Source organism: Lissotriton helveticus, chromosome 4_1 (genome assembly GCF_964261635.1).
Source record: "Lissotriton helveticus chromosome 4_1, aLisHel1.1, whole genome shotgun sequence".
Classification (NCBI taxonomy): domain Eukaryota; kingdom Metazoa; phylum Chordata; class Amphibia; order Caudata; family Salamandridae; genus Lissotriton; species Lissotriton helveticus.
In genome coordinates, this window is record NC_136063.1 from 1,115,384,946 (window position 1) to 1,115,408,206 (window position 23,261).

Here is a 23,261-nt window from a genome sequence, read left to right on the forward strand (position 1 = left end):
TATGTACCATTGCGAGCTGGTGCTGGCAGCTGTTCAACTTACCCGCTCGGCTTCAGTTCTTTGTTATGGGACATTAACAAATACAAATTAGAAGTGAACCGCCAGCTCAATGACCAGAACTGCTACAGACGCATCGGGAAGGATCCAACATTGGAACTAAAGAATCAACTATTTGTTATCATCCAAAGAGGTTTCGATGAGGGAATTATAGGACCCAAGGAATTAGCATTCCTACAGAACAAGAGTCCCAGAACCCCGGTGTTCTATGTGCTCCCTAAATTGCACAAGGACGAGAACAATCCCCCAGGACGACCTATAATTTCAGGGTGCGAATCCCTGTTCGAACCTATTGCCAAATACATCGACCATTTTTTGAAACCCTTCATTCAGACAATTCCCGCTCACCTCCAAGATACCACCGCATTCCTCAATCGCATTTCCACTATCAAATTCGATAAGAACAGACAACTTCTAGTCACTCTAGACGTGGTGTCGTTATACACCCAGATCCCCCAAGATCAAGCACTTGAAACACTAACCGTGTTCTTGGAGAAAAGGGTTAGACCGGTCAGAGTTCCCACTAACTTCATACTTGACCTTGCACGGTTTGCCCTGCAAAAAAACTTTTTTACGTTTGATGCTGAATTCTTTTACCAAATTAAGGGGGTGGCGATGGGTTGCCCCTTTGCCCCAGAGCTAGCCATCATGTTCATGGGACTTTTTGAGGATAAATTCATTTATCAAACTAATCCCTTCAGCAGCAACATTTCCCATTACATGAGATACATAGATGACGTGTTCATGGTTTGGACAGGAGAACAAGAAGATCTTGGACTATTCGTTAGTTGGCTGAACTCAAGGACGATTGACATCCAGTTCTCGGTTTCGTCATCAAATGAATCCATCAACTTCCTGGACGTAAAGGTAGAACCTTTTAATGGAGGTTTAAGCACAACGTTGTTTCGAAAGCCCTCTGACAGGAATAAAGCGTTGCATTTCTCTAGTAATCATCCTCGGAGCCTGAAACAAAATCTGCTGTTTGGGCAATTTCTGAGAATTCACAGAAATTGCTCCAATAAGGAAGACTATTTCAGACACGCAGAGCAATTGAAACATCGACTCATGCAGAGAGGGTACCCTAAGAAACTATTGAAAAACTCACTTAAACGAGCATGGTGGACCCCTCGTGAGACTCTGCTTGAAAAAAGAACCAAGCCAGATGTCAAAAAGATGGTGTGTGTCACCACTTTTTGTCCTGCAACTAACTTACACAGGAAGCTCATTACATCTAACTGGCATTTGCTAAAAAATCTGCATGAAGATTTCTCTGTGCCGCCACTATTTGCATATAAAAAGGACAAAAGTGTGGCCAATTATGTGGTGAGGGCGGCATTACCAACTATTAAGGCTCCCACATTACAAAGCCTGTTTGGATTACCTCCACCTAAAGGACACCACAAGTGCGGCCTGGCTGAAGACGGCTGAAATGCCAGAAACCGGTCCTAGGAAGCTTGATTCCGGTCTAGGGAAGGCATGGCTTGGCAGTTCGGGCTGGACTGTTCCCATGAGGCACAGGGTCAGACTGATTTGCATATGGCCATGTCTGAACTGGGGTGGCAGAGTGGGCTAAAGAACGGTGATGGATTAAACCCAGATCTGTTGACTAGGTTTAATCCATCATAGAATAGATTCAGCAGATGTGACCAATGATGCTACAGGGGAAAGACCCTTTATGACAAACAAAGTTTATTCAATAGAACCACAAACATATTCCTGAAAGGTTAACAGTCTTGTTGCATAAAATGGCTTAGTGGTGATGCTTTCATATGTGATAAATCTTTCTTTCAGGAAAGAGCCATGTTCTTTATACATTCCCATTTCTCACATAGAGCAACATCATTGTATCAATCTCCATAGTACAGAAAAAGGATTTGACGTTGACAATGCAGTGGATTTAGGACGTAGAGTAGAAGCAGGAGCTGAGGCAGCAGCTTTTACAGACTTGGTTCTCCCCATAGACATGAATAACACAGCAGTAGAAGCGCAGTCTCTGAGGAAAAAGGTAGTGAAATTTGTGCCAAACGAGTCAACTGGAGAGTAGAGTTGAGATAGTTTATCCAGCTGTGATTATGGCAAATCTTGTGCGTAGAAAGATCTCAAAAGTTATTATAATATGATAGTAAGATTTATTTCAAGCAATAGCAAGGCAGTCACATACCCAGTATAGAAAAACTCCGCGTTTGGTGTGGGATATAAAGTTAGGTGCCAAGAAACAGTCAAGGAGCATATTTTTCTATATTTTCCCCTCAAGAAGATGTAAATTACAGGTGTTCATAGAACCGACACCGTGAGGAGAATTGCGAGAAAAATAAAATGGCGGCCGCGAATCCAGTCACCGAGACATGCCGCCGACTTCAGAGAAAAATGCACGGTATGCAGTTCTTACGCCGGGTGATGGAAGACATCCTGAGAGGGAGAGAGAGTTTGCAAAAAGAACCCTTAGGTGCAGGAGAGTGCTGAGATGCTGCCACCTGCGAGAAAGCAATCCCTCTCGGATTCCGATGCGGAGCTCAATCAGCCAGCCGCCATCTTCTTCGGGGTCAAGCCATGCCCCCATTGTATCAATCTCTAAACCCAGCAGACAGGGTTTCTACCTTGGAGTGCCCGGAATATAACTCCAGAGAACTTTCTGAGCCCTCTGCAAACAGGATGAGAAGAAAACAAATTGCTTCAAAGAAACATTTCAATGTCCTGTGGCCCAGACCTCACAACTCCTTTTTCCCATGTTGTCAGGTAAGCCTTTCTTCATCTAGGTGAATATGTGTGTCATTAAAAATAACCCAGAAGGAGACAATGTGCAAATCTGTTCATTTGAGAATGACAGATTGGGAGCTAAGGAGTCCTGTACTTTCTTTTTGATTCTCAAATGGCACTGAGTGAAAAAACAAGGTGAATGGGCTGGACTGCCTCCTAGAATGCATGGGAAGTTATCACCCAATGAAAAATGATCAGAATATGTTTCTAAGCAATGCATTTTCAACACAGTTCTCGAAATGTACTGGCTAAAAAGCAGCATGTTCTACAGAGAATTCTGAAGGGAAAACCTTCGGAGGGACCAGGGAAGGTTAGTTGACGAATGGCTGAACCACTATTGTACATTGGTAATGATAGGGAAAGATGACAGAGTATGATAGTTCGCATCATTTGTAGACGGACGATATACATGTGATTCCACACATGGTGAATCTTGACACAGAAGTCCAGCAATCCTTCAGTGTATAGCAATGCGCATGCATTGCTTGATCACAATTTCACTCAGATTATTGTTACACCATTGAATGGCGTGGAAAGGTATTTTTGCATTCTTCTGAATTTGTGGTGTGGCACTCCTAAGGTCTGTCTAATCCAGTGTTTCCCGAACTGTCAATTCCCACCCACTTGTTGGTCACCTGCAAAAGTTCAAGCAAAAAAAATGCCTTTAAATTCTGTATTAATCGTGTCATATTTGCTGCACTTCAAAAACAGAGGTCAAATGTCAGGCTATATCTTCTGACAAAGTGCTGCTTAATTTTTAGGGTTGGGCATGCTAGTGCATGCTTCTCGCTTGTGAGACACTATTGTTTACAAAAAGGGCTTGGAGCCATTCCATTGCTTACCATTTGTGTGCTTCAGGGTCACTCTCCTCTGCATCACCCTTAATTGGCTTGTCCAGCCAAAAACATAATTTCCAATGCTTGCTGTGGAGCACGGACCAAGCTCAGATTAATCAGAGCCCGTCCGCTGCTCCCGGCATGCTCGAGGTACTATTTCTTCCTCCCTGCCTCACCTGCTACCTGCTGCTTAGTCTATGGCGCTTTTTTGTCTCTTGTTTTTCATTGCAATTACAATACAAAAGTGAACCCAAACTAGCCCGAATCAAGACATCCACATTCCATGCTCACATTGCCATTTATTGAGTGCCATATTTAAATGTATCCATTTGTGAGGTTTACGCCCCACTTCTCTGCTTTATTGGAAAGCCCAATCTAAGGTGTTTGCCGTGTTCTCAGTACAGCTGAATTCGCAGTGTTGGTTCCTTAACCTCTTCCGTGCGTCGGACGGCCCCCAGCCGTCTAACGTCAAGGTGGGCATGTGCGTCTGACGACTGGGGGCTGTCCGATTTGCGCATGCGTACTATTCGTCCGCACAGCGGGGAAATGTGCGCCGCATCGAAGCGATTAAACTTTGGTGCAGTAAGTGAATTGGAGATCAATTAAGTGCCGCATCAAGCAAGCCGCGAGAGTCTCTTTTCCTTAAGGAGGGCAGTGAAGGGGCTTTGCACTGGGTGTGACATTAAGTTCAGTCAGTGTCCAAGCCTTGATTGACCGCTTGGTGTGAGGGTTTGGGTGCATAAGATACTCAGAGGCCCCATCACAAAGCGCAGAGTAGATATGTTGGGTGAATGCATAAGCTTATCAGATGACTGGTATCACCTGAGACTTTCGTTTAGCAACTTACTGTGTTCTGGGAGTTTTAGTTCTACGTCACTGTGACCAAATTTCACATCACTGTCTATAGAACTAAGGACAGTTGGGATACGGAAGACTATCCAGAGGTGTGAACGGTGACTGATTCTGTAGCAGTAGTGTGCAAAGGGCTTTAACAGAAGGGGGCATCTCATTAAGCGACTGTAGTTTGAGTAGGCGCACACCATCTCATGAATCAAAGGTGACAAAACTTTGAGCATACCAGGTCAAATTACATTTGAGAAATGGTTTTGGCATAGATTGCATTTTCCTAACCTGATATCCAAAATACAGCAACATAACATTTTATTTTAAGTGTGAGATGGATATGAAGCAAGCAATTAACGGATAACAGTGCAGCTTGAGCTGATAAAAAAGGGTGCAAATGGGGTATTTGTATTTTGCACCCTAATATTCAGTACTGACCACTCAGCTGCAAACATTTATGGCTGACTAACAATGAATGAGATTTTCATATTTAACCAGGCAACGGAAGTGAAATCTCCACTCATGGGTCAGAAACATTTAGGTTTTACAGAGCATCGCTGTCCATTTAACAGCCCTGTGTCCAAGCAGCGGCCAATGTATCGCTCCAAATCGGGGAACACTTGAAGTAGATGAACTCACTTCCAATGAAAGACTTTTCCAGCCAAAGAGAGTACTTATTTGCTCCGTGGTTCCATGAAGAGGATGTGGCATTACAGCCAGACTCATCACTTTTTTTTTAAATATAATTTAGTTTGTTTTAAACTATATATCCAGAAAATTCATATATGGTTACTATAATTTGGACACCAAAACAGTCAGGTTTTCAGTATCGTGTTCCTATTTTTGTTTTGTTTATGTATAAACTCAAGCTTGGGGGGGGTGGGGGGTAGCGGGTATTAATAATAATTCTTTTTTGTTGTAAAATTATGGAGGGGATAAAATTATGAAAATGCTTCAATAAAGACTTTATTTAAAACATTTTTTTTTTTAAAAACAGTCACCACTTTAGAACTGGGGAATTAGGGATGAGTTTCGGTATGATAAAAAGCTGCTGTAATTATGTACATTGTAGATTTGACTGTGGGTAGTCAATCTGCTCATTGATGCAAAGCTTTCAAATGCACAAAAGGTTTCAAACCTTGTCAGAAAACAATTTTCAAAAGAATTATGCTATAAACAAGAGGGCTTAACGAGAAGATGGAACTTATGTGATCCAAGTTGTCATTGCACGGCAAGGTCACCAAATGCTCAAGAGTCAGTAGTAGTATGGTACACATGAGTGAGGATAAATGATCTTGACTTTTAGAAAAGAGAAATAAACAAAACAGGTTACATTTAGGAAGCTTCATGCGCTGACCTTACCCTCGCGGGTACATAATGTGTTTCTATGCTGCTTTTAACAACAGTACCTAAGGTCACGCGGCGAAAAAGTGCTCTTTGGCAATTAATATTTCTAAGAAGTATAGTTGATGATAGCACAGAAGGCCACAAAAGAACACAAACACAGCATACATTTCATCAAACCGAGGAGTTGTGTATGGAGAGCAGGTCATAGCTGCCAAGGTTTCATATTGCTATGTGTAACATTTTCATAATTTCAGGATAATTGCGAGTGACATTTCAACTGCTATGAGTGACACTTACTTGCGAGCAAAATTAAGCAATGAAGACGAGGGAAACATATAAATATAATAAATTACACCAATTTTTGGACCCCGGCCGAGTCTGTAACAGGGCGTGAGAGGCCCCAACACTGATCTCAGCAGACAGCGGCTCTCGGATTCCCTTTTCCGCAGTCACAGCACAGCATGATTGTGAAGCCCCTCCTAACGCACTACAAGGTTTCACCAGGGAGAGGCAGCAGCAGTCTCCCCCCAGAGAAGGATTTTCTTTTGTATTTATTTTAGGATGTTTATAAAGCATGAATGAGGCCTGAGGTGTTCAGGGCGCCTCATATTAAACATTTATTATCACAAGAGATGTACAAGAAGAGATACACACAGATTAATACCCCCTAGAGGTAGAGACATTAGTAGTGGGGTACAATGCCAGCTGCACAACACACGACCATCATCACTGAAATCAGAAATACCCCCAGTGAGTTCTGCCGGGAAACTACCTTTACAACGCAGTCATCGCACTACATTTACAACGCAGTTATTACATTGCAACAGCCTTTACAACGCATGTCACTACAACGCAACCATTATATTGCATGTCAGTACAATGCATGACATTACAACGCATGACACTACAACGCAGGCATTACATCGCATGTCATTACAACACATACCATTACAACGCATAGTACCCCTACACTATCCAACACTTACCCTACTGTTGCACCCCCTGGAGTTAGAATAGACATTTTTACCCCTACACTATCCAACACTTACCCTACTGTTGCACCCCCTGGAGTTAGAATAGCAATTTTTACACCTACACTATCCAACACTTATCTTAAATGCAATGTAATGGTCTGCGCTGTAAAGGTATAATGCGATGGAATGGAATGCGTTGTAAATGTAGTTTTAAAAAATGTGTTGTAATGGCATGTGATGCGTTGTAAGTGATGTTGAGGTGTAAAAACTGCATTGTAAAGGCATGTGTTGTAAATATAGGCGTTATAACGTCATACATCGGTCTGCCGCCTCTAAGAGAGGACATTTCCGGGGTTAAAAGTCACTTTTTTTGGACGCTGATAATTAATTGTGGAGAAGTGTGGCTCAATGGTTAGAGCGGCAGACCCTGATGCAGAGGTCTGGGTTCCACTCTGCAACTCTGGGCAATAGCTTGCTTAATCTCCACAACGGCCCCAACAGCGCTGGGATGCCTGGCCTCCACCTTGGGGGTGCCCAGGAGTGGACATTTCACAGGGAAAAGCAAGGAAGGGTTCCACAGCGGTATGCGTTACAGCGCCAGGACACCCAAGGGTATTAGTGCGCTTTACATGTACAAATTACATTTACATTTACAAGGGGGTAGCGGCAGCATCAATGGAACCAGGTAAAGGGGCTGAAAGATGCAAAATAGATCAAGACATTTCTGTCATTTCCCTTACTCTGAGTGAATGAATACTTGTCTTGTGTGTAGCACCTGGTGTCTGGTGTGTCACGTCGTATTAACGCGCCTCCGGTCTGAGCCACAGTCCTGCATCCAGCGGTTCGTTGCAGGTCAGAAGTCATGCTCTCTCCGGCCCGCAGGCCTTGAATGGAGCCCCAACATGCAGGTGTACAATGCATGGCACTGACACACCACAAGCACAGACACCAGGGAAGGGAATGTGCTCTCACGCTGTGAATGTAGCACAGCACAACACTCATGCACCATGATGAGCACAGACACGAAGACAGTAGCCATGTTCTCTTAAGCCCTAACTGGAACCCCAGCACGAGAGAGAGTGTACCGTGCCCCCACACCACGAGCACTTGACGAGACACCAGGGCAGCCTGTACAGGGATGCCATGTTGTGGGGTTATGATTGACGTCAATATTTATTTAGACACTCACTAACCTCAGTGGCCAGTACTAGTCTGTAGACCTGAGGCTGAGAGAGTGACTTAAACCCACAGCCGTGACGAGGAGTTTCCAGCAGCCTGGTCCGGTCGCATGGCATCATGATGAGAGGCATCGGCGGGTGTGCGAGCAGCGGCGGACTGCAACTAAACTTACAAACTTCGGCCTGCTTGTGCCACCCACTTAGTTGACTGGGGCAATAAATGGACAATGTTGTGAATGACGCTTGGTGCTGGAGCCAATTAGAGCACAGCTGAGCCCAGCCTGTTTGGCAAAACCGGCACCACCTCCTGGCTGGCAGATGAGATAGATTCTAAACACATAAAAATCCAACTCACGAGCAGAGCAGTGCAGTTGCACTGTACAGTGAGGTCCGATCTGTCACACACTCTGGGCTCAGGCTGCCAGAACAGAGTACGGTCTGTGCAGCTTTGTTTAATGAGCGCTAATTGCGGGGCAAATTACAAAGAAAGTATAGGAGGCCCCCTAGTGTATGGTCTGGGACCAGGGGAATGAGATTTAGGAAAGTAAAGTGTCCCTACAGTCAAAGGATCCCGTAAGAAATGACCAACCGGGATCTAGTACCCACTACACTTCATATTAATTATTAGGCACAACCACCAGACGCGTATGAAATAATCAAATAAATCACAGTAATTCAATAATGTGTGAGCCCCATACTGGAACCTAGCATGCAATATTGACAAACACTCATGGACATAGGTATGTGGATTTGTGACAAGTTAAATCAATAAAACTAGGTAAATTAAAAATGAGCATGTATTTATTACACTTAGCAAATTACAATTTTTTTGTTTTCATACAATTGTTGGATACATCATGTTTACCAAAAATACAATATATTACACAATACATTAAAAATGTTCTTGAGAACACAAGTCGACGCGGCGTTTCGGTTAAAAAACCTTCTTCAGGACAGTTTCTCGAACAAATATAAGGATTTGTTCTCAGATATTCATTCTGAGGTTGAATTCTTTACATAAAACGGGCGAGGTGTCCTGTTTTTGGTCCACACTCCAGCCTCCAAATAACCCGATTAATCAGTCAGGGTGTATTTGTAAATAATATATATCTTCAACTCCGGTCTGTATGTTTCACACTGTGTCGGAGGGGCCACCGATTGGTTTACTTAAACTAGGGATTGGCTTGATAAATCGCTGTAGCCGCGTGCTAAATATGCAGCTAGGACTACTTCTCACAATCCAGTTTTAAAAGAACGGCCTCCCTGCTCCTCCGTACACAGCGTCTGGGGGTTCAGTGGTATACCACTGAACCCCCAGACGCTGGGGGCCGTTCTTTTAAAACTGGATTGTGAGAACTAGTCCTAGCTGGGTGCATCCAGCACCGTTCGCAGTGACGGGCCAATGCGAGCCTGCTCCGCTAGACGCCTTTCGTTCTCCAACATGATGGTCGCCACGGAGAGGAGCCCTCCCCGGGGCAAAATTAGGCGGAGCAGGAGTAAGCCATGAGGGTCTGACGGTTAGCGAGCTGTAACACGCAGCAGGGCATCGACCCGGGGGAGTCGGCGATGTAAGTGCCGGACCCCCGGTCAGGGACCCCCGCGACACAGAACCATGCGTCACTCGTCACCTCACCTATGCAGGGCACCAGGCAGCTGATGTTAGCAGAGCAAACAAAAAAAAAATTCAGAGTGTCACGGAGACCGGACCCAAACACATTCAGCAGTCCGTTGTTATGCAACTCGGACCCGGCAGAGCCAGCACTCGAGACCCCGGCTTCCCTGGTGGGTCAGGCCTCAATGCGACCATCGACGTATCTCCGCTCCACAAAGGCAGAGAAACTCCGGGATTGCACCACTGGAATGCGGATCGGATCGCACACACGAATCCGGTGCGGGCAAGCAGGATGGGCAACAGGATAATAAAACGAAGGCCGGAGGGCAGCGGAGCCGGGAGACTATGCGGCCATCTCGGTTGGTGTCGTAGCTCCTCCCGTCAGTGCTTGTTTTAACATGGGTATGGGTGTTTACAAACTCATCTCACTTTGCAGTCAGAGAAAGAAAAGTAAAGTGAATTGTGTGACAATCTTGCAGTAAAAGTAAATGCTATAGGATGTCATTTTTTTGTAACAACAAAATGTAAATGAACTGTGCACATTCAGAAGTTAGGAAAGCAAAAATGAAGCACTTTAATGGAATTCTGACATGATGGAAACAAACATTTGAATAGCATCAAAACAAATCAAGATGCTTTACCTTCTGATGCTCAAAAGATATATATATATTGACTGAAACCTGATTTTCACACAGTATCATTTGTGTGCAATAGTTTTATCAGTCTGCAAATTTAGTGGCCATTTCAAAGTAAAATGTGAATTTGTAAATGGCAATGCTCTACTGCACAATGCTTTAGTTAAATTAAAAAAACACCCACCTTATGTTTATTAAAGCTAGATGGGTCGCGAGAGTTTGTTGGTCTAAAAATTAGGATGTGGGTCTAAAATGTTTGGGAAGCACTGGTCTAGTTGACCCTGACCTCAACGCAAATGTCAGAGTCTTACTTGCCCGTTCAAAACTATGGGGAATGCCCCACAGGTCACTGTCTTTGAGAGGTCAGTGAGGTTGGGACAGAGTCTTTAATATGCATGCTAGGTGCTAGCTGTCAGAGGCAGCTCTGTCCCAGGCCGCCTGGTCTCTCCCTTTACCTTTTGGACAGTCTGCTGTTTGAAGGAGGAAGAGACACCTGGGGATGTACCTTCCAGTGCTGCCTCAGCAGGGTGAACAGCGTTTACAACGCAACTTTTACAACAAACTACCTTTACCACGCAACTTTTACAATGCAAGTCGTTACAACGACTTGCGCTGGGGGGCGCTCTAGGATAGGGAATAGTTTAATTTACTATCCAACACCTTCCCTACTATCCACAGGGACTGGAGTTGGAATAGTAAATTAAACTATTCACTATCCAGTGCCCCCCAACGCAAGTCGTTGTAACGACTTGCGTTGTAAAAGTTGCGTGGTAAAGGCATGCGTTGTAAAAGCATGCGTGCTAACGATATACATCCCCTCAGCAGCTACTGCAGCAGCGTTACCAAACCGAATGTGAGAACTAATCCCTTTAGCAAGGTTTGAACAGGGACATACCTCTCTCCTGCACAATTCCTCGTCAGTTTGTTCCTGTGAGTTCTCCCGGTGCTGCGCCTTTAAATCCTCTGTCATCAGCTGGGCCATCATAAGTTTCTTCGATTTGATGGATATAGTTGGTTGATTTGGGCTCCGTGAAATGAGTACTGCCTGTGCTCCCAACGGAGGTTGTTTATTCATTCAAACAGTGATTCTTCCTCAAAAATAGCTTGAAATGGTGACACCACCTAATAACCTGGTTCTAGATTTTAGAAAACAAAAACCCCTTGAAGCTCTTGTGCCCTCTGCTGTGGCTTAGACACGAACCTTCCATTTTCTCTGTCCACAGACAGAACCATGGTCTCACCGACGCTGCAGAGGAGAGCCCGTCTCATGGTGGGAGTGAGAGCAGGCTGTCCATCAAACCTTCCCTCGTGCGAACTTCTAGCTTGTGTGAGGCGCCATTTGCGCACATTACCCGATTGTTTTCCGTCCTCGGATTTCAGGACATTGCATCAAGAGAACCGTGTCCTTTGCTGACATTTTGTCATAAATTCTGGAGCAGAGTAATTAAGTTCTCACTGCTTTGAAAAAGCCCTGTATTTCACTCATTTGCCAGGCGATGAAATTGGACATGATTCTTTTCTTCCACATGTGCCCCACACATGACTTAGTCAAAAACAGCTCGGCTTGGTTTGCAAGTGTTTCCATCTGCGGGCTGTGGGATTTGTAGACTTGATGCAGGTACTTAAGTCTGCATGTAAATGTTCCAGTGATCCTGTTTCAATTCGTATGTAGTCTTTCCTTGATTAAGTACAGGCCTGTCAAGTACCTCGCATCAGGAGTTAGACTAACGTATTTCAGTGTCTTGGACCGCATCATCCACTGAAATGCGAAGTCATGCATTTATAGCGCCTCCTGAAGCTGCCAAGCAGGAGCACTGCTAGTAGTACTGAGCAAAGCAGCGTACGGTCCGTGCTGCGCTGGCAGCTTCAGAGTCAGGTGACTGGCAGACTCTGACTTAGCTGGGGGCTGGCTCAGCTGCTGCCCCCTTGTCCATTCACCGCGGCCGCATAGTGACGTGACATGATGGTGTCACGGACTGCAACAGTGTCCTATATTTGCCCAATTAGAATGCTGAGACAGGACTAATAGGCACACCTGGGCAGCCTGCGGTGCGAGCGGGCAGGCAGTTATCACAGTATGAAGTTTGGCTGGAGCCCACCGTTATCTATAGTGCCACCAGTATTTTGATGCCACTTCCTGCAGCCTCTCACCAGATGATGCTCAACGGACTGCGGCTGCCGGGAGAGAGTTTGGTGCCACTGCAGCCTCTTGATGCTGGCCAGTACAATGGGTCGCTCTCTTCCAGATTACTCAGGTAATATATATCCTAATATATTAACTTATTTCAGTGCACAGGGGCAGGCTGCGCAGTGGTGCGTGCCATGGCGGGGCTGGGCATGGGTCCGGATGAGTCCAACTACTCAGCTGACAGTGAGTAGAGTTGGTAAATTTGATTTTAATTATTTATGAGCTAGCTCGCTGCTGTCCTCAAGATTCCTGGTGCCACGGCAGGATGGTCTGCGATGCGCAAGTCAGCTGAGTAAATTAATGAAGCAGTTGAAATCTGTGCTGGGACCTCTCAGGCGGTTTGTCAGCCAGTGCCACGTGGTAGATGGACAGAGAGCCTACAAACACTGTGTCAATTGATCATGCATTGGATTGATTGCCAGGAGGCCCAGTTGGCCTAGGCTGGCTAAGGCAAGATATCAATAATTACTCTGCCACCCGGCAACGGTTTTCCAACCTAGGCTGTGACTAGAAGGATGTTCAATTTCCTTTCTGTGCCCCAACTCAGGCCCCCCAGAAATAATTGCTACCCTGGCAACTTCAATACTTGTCCAACCTCGACACGTGTTCTGAGTCCGGGACAGCTGAGAAGGTGGTGCTGAGTATCTTTAGAAGGCACGCCGCCCCCTCTCATAACAGCGGTGCCACCGGTTCTGCAACTGAGCACTCCTTTCCCTGTGTCTATCCGTCGGGACCGTGAAAGACTTCAATGTCTCATTACTGCAGACACCGAGCCAGTGAGTGTGTGACACAGTGACTTCTGATATTTATGTTTCCCTCATCTTTATTGCTTGATTTTGCGCGAGAAAGTGTCGCTCATAGTCCCTTGCATTGTCCAGCATTCCATCCATCAATTGTTTCTTTTGCATATATCGCTCTGAGTGGAAAGGGTATGCCCAGACGTGGGTCCCATACTCACTACACCACTGGATTCAAGCTAGCCTGGCTGATGAAGGGTGATGCCCTGAAACCGGTCCCAGGTTGCTTGTTTCCGGTCCAGGGAGGACCTGGCCTGGCTGGACCATGCCCGCAAGGAACATGGTCAAGACTGATTTGCATATGGCTGGTTCCAAACTGGGGCGGTGTGGTGAGCAAAAGATTGATGGATTTAACCCAGATCCTTGTGAATGGGGGTGAATGCTTGCATTGTCCAGCATTCCGTCCATCAATTGTTTCTTTTGCATAATCGCTGAATGTCACTCATAATTGCACTGAAATTATGAAAATGTCACGGCCAAGCAATATAAAACCTTTGCTATGTAGGTTGAAGTGTGCCTGTGTTATCCCGCTGCGGTTGTTATTACCACACAGCATATTACATCCACTACTTGTATCAGTAAAGTCAGTACTACTGTTATTGCCTGTATTTATTTAGTGCACATTCCTCCGAGACGGCCTCTAGTCACCTGATACAGGTTATGTGTGACAAGATAATCCTCTTAGTCCACTACCATTAATTATTTTAAGACTGATAATGTCAGTGCCATTCAGTTATATTATTAAAAAACTACTATTCGAACACCTAGAGACAATTAAGTTTGGAATGAGTGTCATAAACAAAAACAACTGTTGCCATTGTATTTGCATACAATTCAAGCAGGTCGTTTTTGGCAGTTTGGGTTTCATACACACACAGCGTAAATATTAGTGTATAAAAATGGCTGCACTTAGGAACCCAGTCACAGCATAGCCCACCTCATGTCTATTCTTCCAGACTACATCATGTTTAATTGGGATCTGATGCATAGGACGACCTATTTCACCAGTTACTTTGATGATAATTTTGCTGTCCAGACTATCAAAAACTAAAATGTGCCTGACGATGTTTAGGAAGTACCTCCCAATGTTCTTTCCCATTTACACTTTGGTCTCCTGACTCTCCCTTTAGTCCCTCTGACTTACCTTTTAGTCGAACTGATTTGCCTTGTGGTACCCTGGCTTGCTCTTGGTACCCCAGCTCGTTCTTTGTTCCCTCTGACAGTGTCTATTCTTCCCCTGATCTCAGTGGTCTCAAGTTCTGAGCCAGTAATTGAAAATAAAACATTTCTCCCACCTCCCTGTCTGCATTACATTTGGTACCCCAACACTTGGCGGCAAACAGCAGGCTGTTAAGGAGCAACATGTAGATCAAGTCGTCAAACTTGTGATTTCGGATTAAGCTAAAGGGTGTGCGATGTAACAGTTGCTACCCCTGGATTTTTGGGGGATCGACATCGGTGAATAGGCAGTTTTGATGGGAAGGCCGTATGGGGGCCCTTTCTTCTTGTATGTGTTACTTTTCTATGTTATGTTGCAAAATTACTTTGCCAGGGCCTTAGAAGTTAAAAAAAGCATCCATGCAATTTTTAATTCTCCATTAAGCTGGTTCACTGCTATTATTAAACACTTTCCCATTGCATTTACTTTCTTCACTTCATATGGCTTCAAGTTTACATTTAAAACGCTATCAGTGGCTCACGAAGTTGCCACCTTCATTCACTTTGATCCATTTGTTGTCCTTAAGCTTGTCTGCTTCCTTTTGGTGGCAATTCTGCTTTCAGCACTTGCACAAATGTAAGTTTCCTTCCTGCATTCGTCTGGGTGGTTGTCACTATTGCTCTGTTTTCAACTAAAACAAATCCAAACCAGGTGCTGGAAATGCCACAGCGGGCAGTGGAATCATAGAATCCCACATTATGCGCAGACTGAAGCAGGCTGTGTTGGGATATGCTTGGTTGCTGTTTGTTTTCTACCTTATGAATCCACCTGAAGTAAATGCTCAGATGCTACAAAAATGGTACAATATTTCCAGAAAGATACAAAGGCATTTATTCAGAAATTTAGAAATTTTCAGGAGTGCTACCTCGAAAACCTTAATTTTGTCAGGTCTTATTTGTAAATTAGAAATGCTAAAACCAATCCATCCTCAAGTTGCTGGGTAGAAGAATGCAAGGGTAATACAGGGAGGGGATACAAAAATGATGACCACGACTGTATACATCCACGTCTTCTGTTCACTTTGGGAATGAGCACATTCTCGGGCCCTTGTGAGAATACCTGTCATAAAAAAAGACGTTTGCTAAGACATATTCAGCCCGATAACATCAGAGAGATGAGGATCCAACTTTCACCCTATAGAAGCCTTGGGCCTTGCTTATGCACCTTGGAAAATAACAGAGAGCTTGGTCATTCACCATAGACAATCTTAGACCCATATTATTATTTACTTTCGGAAATGCCTTGGAGTGTGCTTATTCACCTTGTACAAAATCTTAGCGTTTGCTTCCTCACCTTGGAAAACATTTAGGGCTTTTTTTCAATTTTGTGGAAAAGACCATGTGATGTGCTGATTCACAATGGGAAAAATATTACGAGTGGCAAAAAAAATTAGATCTTGCTAATGCCAATTGGAAAAATCCTTAGGCTTGCTAATACTCGTTGAGAAGAGGCCCAGGGGCTGTTTAACCACCTGATCCTAGAGCTGCTCTTCGAGCAGACCTTTCCCTTCTGTTAACTACTCTCCTAGTTCATTACCAGTGCCCCAGTGATCCATGCCCATTGACTGAGCCCCCTATTGTTCCAAGAGATTCATTGCTTCTTTTGCTGAGCAAAACTGAAAATGTACTGCAATTCTACAAGTCACTAAAACGATGGGATTTCTCTGAATATTTGCCTGGGTAGATGTTCTTCCTGATATGTAATACTCCACCCAAGCAGCATGAAAGCCTTCATGGTATACACTCGCTTTAGAAGATTATATTAGCATCACATAGAAACATTTGGAAACAGCTACGATTTTTGGTTAAAAAATTCTATAATGAAGCCTGAGGGTTCCGTCGTTGTTGCTGCCCTGTGGGTCTTATTCTTCTTTTATAACAACTTTCTTTCCTACTTCGCTTCTTGTCTTCTAATTTTCACTTCCTTAGTAGCCAAAAGTATTGGGTTGGGTTACTTCTAAACAGATCAACCGGGGTCGTGTCCGTTTCTTTGCTTGGTTGAAAGCTCTTTCAGCCCTAACCACCAGATTCCTACAATGCTGGCAGCCATCCTTGTGGCTCAGGCATTTACCTGAATGTATGTGTTGGTAGAACCTCACATTTTATGACTGGAAATTCTTTTATGCAGTTGTGGTGAATCTAGCCTTCTATTAAGGGTCAGGACAACCACAGCTAGCATAACATGTTATTATGTGTGGGAACAAGTATTTAAAGCTGCAATGTTAGGTATATAGTTAAGAGGTGATCCAACTCCCACGGCTCTAAGGATATATCCATGTAAGAAGCAAACATGACACTGTTGTTAAGCTTGTGTAATATGTCTCAAATAATGCAGACTCTTACCTGACTTAACCCATCTTGCCACCCAGTCCCTCTTGACTTGCATGTGTCTGGGTAACTTCCAAAGCACTGTGGAAGTTCCCTTAGTTAAGAAGCCCTCTACTGCCCCTCAATTCCCTTTGACTGCCTCATCTCTGTTCGCCCACAGTTCTAAGTGGCTCTTAAGTACAGTTCCCCTTCAACAATCTCCGCGGGCTCCTTTCAATCAGGATTTCACAAATTGCCCTCAGAAGAGATGCTCAGTTTGCCTGTGATTTATTTGTATCCAGATTCCCCACCTTCACTACCTCACCTCAGTGCCCCTTCATCTGTGTCTCAAAAACGTTAATGGCGGCAACCTACCCCGGATTTGTAGAAGAATCCACCACTTCTGTCCAGTAAAGACTGAAGTTGCATTTTGGGTACTTTGTTCATTTACAGAGATGTGTTAAAGGGAGACAACCGCGTTGTTATATTGCATACGATTACATCGCTAGTCGTACAATGACTTGTATAGGGGGCGGAAGGTGTTGGATTGTAAATCCAACACCTTCCCTGCTGTTGCACAAACTGGAGTTGGAATAGTAAATTATACTATTCCTAAGTCCAACGCGCCCCCTACAGCAAGTCATTGTAACGACTTGAGATGTAATCGTATGCGATGTAACAACGCGGTCATGGCATTCGATGAAGAATGCAGCTCAGGTTGAGGGATTTTCCACCAATACATTTCAGAGGACTTTGGATGTTCAAATAAAAATTGAAGATTCACATTTTTAGGTCTCTCCTAGTCCAACTAGACATCGCTTGCACGGCCTATTACCAGAAAGGCATTAGCTAATCAGATAGCTATCAAAATGGCACGAATTCTGTAAATCGACTATTAAAGATAGGTCAGATAGATGATTTTCGAGATATGGGGGAGTCCATGTGTTTGTACTTGCTGCAGAGAATGTTTTTGGTAATATCAGGGAATCTACAGCGAGAACCAGCCCACCGGACTATAAAAAAGCCCTCAAATAGCCAAAAAAACAGCCCTCATACCAGACCTTTAAGGCAGTCCAACTATGGACACCAAAGAAATCTAAAGTCCTGTCCAGTATGTAAGGGATCCACATCTAAAGTACAGCTAAATGAAAACATAGACTCATGCCTGAACGTCACTGCAACTGCTTTGCATGCCAGGCCTGCCATCAGCAGCAAGATACTGACCTGGGCTAAGTTTAGCGCTTTATAAATTCAATATTCATTCATTCATTCATTCAGGTTGTGTATTGGTAATCCACCCCTTTCCCACTGGTGTTACTGTAGATCAGACTGGCAATACAAGCGTTCTCTATCTGCTGGATCTGTTTCTTGTGAGTAGCCACAGGAAGACATATTTCTCTGCGAGGATATCACTCCTTACCATCCTACATCTTTTTTGAGCTGAGAGAATTCCTTCCACATGTCTCTTGAACATCTGTTGCACACTCAGACTTTTCTGCCTGTCCATTAAACTCCCGAAGAGCTCTGCAAGTGAATTATGGAAAGCCGTGCGACGGCGTAATTTGCCACGGTAATACAACCATGTTTACGTAACATAAGAAAATAAACAATGTGCATTTTAATAGAACATTTTCCCGGGGATGAGAATAGAAGTAAATTCTTTAGAAGCCTTACCACCTGCAGCAAACTTTGAGTTTACCATGAGTTTAACCACTGGTATGAACAATATGTAGGTGTAGATGCAGGAGACGTATAAAAGAACTGTTCATTACATCGCGATTTATGTAACTAGTATAATTTTTTTTACTAATAATGACTATAACAGGAGTGGCTGGTGACCCTTCAAAGTGGTGGGGCGAACGACGTGTCCCACTACCTGCAAAAACAGAAAAGCAATTTTTTCTATACGCAAAAAAACCTCCCTCAAAAGCCCTAATAACCACCCATCCAAAACAAAACAAACTACATGCATTACACATTACATTCATTAAATAAAACTAAAGTGTACTTACATGTGGGCTCTGTGTCCTCCACGCTGTCCTTCAAAGTATGTGTAACTATGAACCCCCTAACCAATCCTGGAGCTGCTGTCATGCTGCATGAGAGCACCTCCAGTACTAGTTGGAGCTTGTTGGCTAAACGCTCCTTCATGCCCAGGAGGCCTGTGTTTGGTCTCCACCCAGCTGTCTAAGATAGCTGGGTGGAGAGCTTCAAATGGAGTATGTCTCTTTGGCCTGCCCAAGAGCACCGGCTAAAGTGACATGCGCACTTTGAAGTGCATGGCCACCACTACGACAGTCCTCCTGGTGCTAATCGGCAGCAGAGAACTCGCCCTCTTGGCTTGGAGTCAGGCTGGCAGCTGCTACGTACCTCAGTTAAAAATAAAATGGCAATGAAATCATTTCATTGCCATTTTATTTTTAACACTTCTTGCGGCACTCAGGGGAGTGGGGGTGTAAACCCACCTAAAATTACTGTGAGAGGCCGGACAGAATTGTTGTTTTTCAGTGTGCACAACACAATCACAATGTGATTAATTTGTTTTCCTCAGTGGCCACATCATAACCTTTAAAAGTTTCTTTTTTGTTAACAATTGTTAGTTTTCAATCCATTAGCAGTAAGCGGGAGACTCCTTCTTCCAAACAACTATTGAAGTTTTCAGTGATTTTATTAACTTAAAGCCCATAGAAGTAGAATTTCTGTTGCTTGAATTTTGGTTGTCAACAGTTTTGGGTAGTACTGGTTGAAAGTGTTGCAGGTTCAATTTCTGTAGGTAGCCTCCACCTTGCTAGTAGGTCATATACATAGTGCAAGAGGACATGAAATTTAGTTGTGGGCATTAATAATAAGGGTTAAGCTCAGGATTTCAGCGCTTTCGGTCCACAACCTTTAAAACTCTATAAAATACAGTGTTTTATGTTAATGCGTGGCAAACCCTTTTCTCTGTGTCCTTGGGCAGTCAGTGGATGCTGGGCTGTATCCAGGCTGGGTGCTGTCATTTACCAGTGATGGGAGAGGGTCTCACTTATATCCCAATTCAAATGGATTACTGTGTGATTAGTTGATAGTCCGCTCTAGAGGAGGATAGACCGAGCCTGTTCTAAGGGAGGAGCGTGGGTCTGGAAATCAGACACAATGTGAGGAAATAATACTGCAAAATAAACCCAGTGGCTTTTCACAGCTACATTTGCTTTAAAACACATAGGCCTTAACGTATACATATGGAATATGGGCAGTTATTGCGGTGCACAGCAGAAACCCAGACAATATTAGCACATTGTGGGGTCAAGATGTGCCCCTCCCCCAGCTTGGTTTCAATGCACTTACGTAGTAAGGTGCTACAATGCGAATAGCATAGACATCCATGGATAATGTTACAGGAAGAGGCAGGATTGTGAACTCTCAGCGTCACTCGGTCCCACTGTTTTTGCCACAGATTTGTGTACATTCTCCTGGTCAGTGAAACAGAGGCGCCAGATAGAATGCTACTATGTTTCAAGAGTGCTGCAACATGTCTACCCTTAGGCATTGTTTTCCGGCACTCCATCGTTTAATGGGTCACAACTGCCACAGTCTTTACGAGCCCAGGCGGATCTGAACCTACTGTTTTCGAGCACTCCATCGTTTAATGGGTCACAACCGCACAGTCATTACGAGCCCAGGCGGATCTGAACCTACTAAAATATTACAAAAATCCCAAAATGTTATAAACACACTAAAAATCCCACTGAGAAAAAATATATATATTTAGGGCCATATGTATCATCAACCTGATTTGCGATTCTCAAATAGCGATTTTTAAGAAATCGCTATTTGAGAATCGCAAATAGGTATGTATGAACAAAATCGCATTTTTTTTGCGATTTCTAAAAAATTCCTTAATTGCAATTAGCAAATTGCGAATCGCAATTAAGGAATACTTTCCCATTCTTTTCTATGGGCCAGGAGGCCGTAGGAATGAATGGGAAGTAATTCTCAATTTGCGATTCGCAATTTGCTAATCGCAGATTGAGAATAATTTCAAGGGTGCAGGGGTGTCCAAAGGACACCCTGTTACACCCCTGAAATATGCATGGATGCACATGTGGCGCACATACATGCCCTAAGGGGATGTATGTGCATCACATGGCACTTTGAAAAATACAGAAATGTGCATTTTTCAAAGAATTCGCAACTTACCACCATCTAGAAGTTGGTGGTAATTTGCGATTCCTTAAGGACATTTTGCTAATTTTTTTTGCTTCATACATTCCATTTAAGGAATCACAAAATTTGCGATTCCTTAAATGCAATTGCAAAATAAGGAATCGCAAATTTTGCGATTCCTTGTTTTGCACCAGATTTTGCTTTATACATACCATTTAGCAAATTCGCATTCGCAAAGGCCGAAATTCGAATTTGCTTGATACATATGGTCCTTGGTGCGCAAAAAGGTGGTCCCAATTTAATCTTTTGTTATCCAGCTAAAGGGGCTACCAGGCCCTGGTATTCAATGACATTGGGGCACTGGACAAAGCTCAACGGAAACCAGTGATAGGGCAGGAAAATTTAGCTGAAAATAAATGTCCGAATTCTGGCAATATTTTACCATGAGAACGCTTAAAGAATAAAAGAAAAGAAAACGTGCCTTTTCTTAAATGTGCAAATTAACGTGTAGGTTGACTTTGTTTTTTGAAGTAAGCATTCATTTCTATTGTAATTACATCATCAACTCAGACTAGGCCTCATTTATTTTTCTAATCCTTTAACTCTCTTCTTAAATAAACAAATGCTTTTTTGTAAATGCTGAACTGTACTGTATTAAATAAATATTTCACATTTGACTTCATTAGACATATCATATTTGTAGAATATGCTGACTTTAAAAATGTATTTCTTTCCTTCCTAAGCTAGGTGTTCTCATCGTATTTAGTTCGATTTTAATTGCCAGATATTCATTATAATGAATGCTATGAAGTATATTAAAACAGTGGTGCCTACATGAAAACTGGATCCCATGACTTAATTCAGTAAAGTTACAGCTGGAATGTTTCTGCTTTAGAATAGTTAATTGTCACGCAGTTGAGTTTTGGACTAGCTAATAGTTTAGACTGCTGGGTTCTTGTGTGGACTCAAGAGTGAATCTTACGCACTTGTATATTACCAACTAAGTAGACTCTTTGTAGATAATACCTTGCTGACTTTGTACGTTTATCGTGGGAATGGAGAAATAAGAAGCAGACCATTGGATGAGCCTCTTCCATTGGTTTGGGATGACCTAACACCGGCGTGGATGGATACATGTGTTTTTGTGTTTAATATACATGTTCCTAGTTAGATTTTCCAACACTTCTTCCTTATAGCATGCTCTGAGAGCTTTATGCTGTCCAGACGGGTCCAGGCTATTTGTTCAGAGACCATCCTGTTCCTTAGTCTTTTGCCCTATTCGCTGTGAGCCACTGCTGACGGTGATTTCAGTCACCAACTACTTTGTGGGTGTCTAATTTCTTTAATGGTTATAGCTGCTGCTGTGACTACTGTTACTGCAACTGTTTGCTGATGCTGTTTGAGAGAGGAGACTCGGACGGGTTTCCAGAACTACTCTTCATGTGGAGTTCAACTACAATCTGATTCTATTTCAATGCTCCTTTAAATCAATTGCTCTATATGGGTTCTGGTGGGTTAGGATATGCAAGAGTATAGTGGGGACGTTGGTAATATTTCCTTTAAGGAATACTCTGTAATTTTCTTGATTGCATCTAGCCATACTTTTCTTAATATTTTTGTAAACAAATTGCTAATTTGTATAAAGATACCAAAAGCAAAATACTAAACTCTTAACAATAAATGAAGGTTTTCGAACAACATTAAAACTCTCATTATTGACTGAACATAATAAGTAGTGTTATTGAAATGTTGTTAGCCTTGTCCTTCTTCAGTTGAGCTGAAGAAGGACAAGGCATGGAGTTGGAGACCACCTTTGTAAGTTACGGGTTGAACTGATTTACATAAAAAGTATTTCCGCACCAGCACCTGGTACTGCTCCATTCTGTTACCAAGGCAGGTCACAAAGTGTCAGTACTGGTGTTAGAAATGGGTTGGCGTCCGCAGGAGCTCCCCTGGAAGCACCCAAGGGCCTTTATCTTGTCACTCAATGGTCACAATTGACCTCTCCAGGACTTGGGGTACCTCCTGGAGTAGAATACACCTTGTAGTAACTGCGTAACTGGGGTCTGGGGCTCGGATCTGTTCACACCTTTGAATTGTGTATATCTAGAATTGTAAGGACTAGAAAGATGGTTGAATGTAGTCCAGGATTAGCACAAGCAACCTCAGCAGATGGGCCATTAATCAGGGATCTAGACTGTAAATTCCTTGTTTACCTGTTAGGGTGATATGTGCTCTAGAAAGTCATCATTTTTGGAGGCTGTACCGCTTTTCATAATAGTAATGGGAGATGCACGTTTTCATAATAAGAGTACTTTTCTGTATGGTTAATGTGTGTTGTGTCAGGTCTCTTCCAAGGGCTTGGA

At 43.5% G+C, this 23,261-nt stretch overlaps 1 protein-coding gene across 8 annotated transcripts in view; it reads left to right on the forward strand.

Annotated features, from left to right (window-relative positions):
- The window catches only part of FHOD3 (formin homology 2 domain containing 3), a 1,303,582-nt gene that overhangs the window by 926,203 nt on the left and 354,118 nt on the right, over nt 1–23,261 (forward strand). The gene's annotated exons all lie outside the window — the stretch shown is intronic.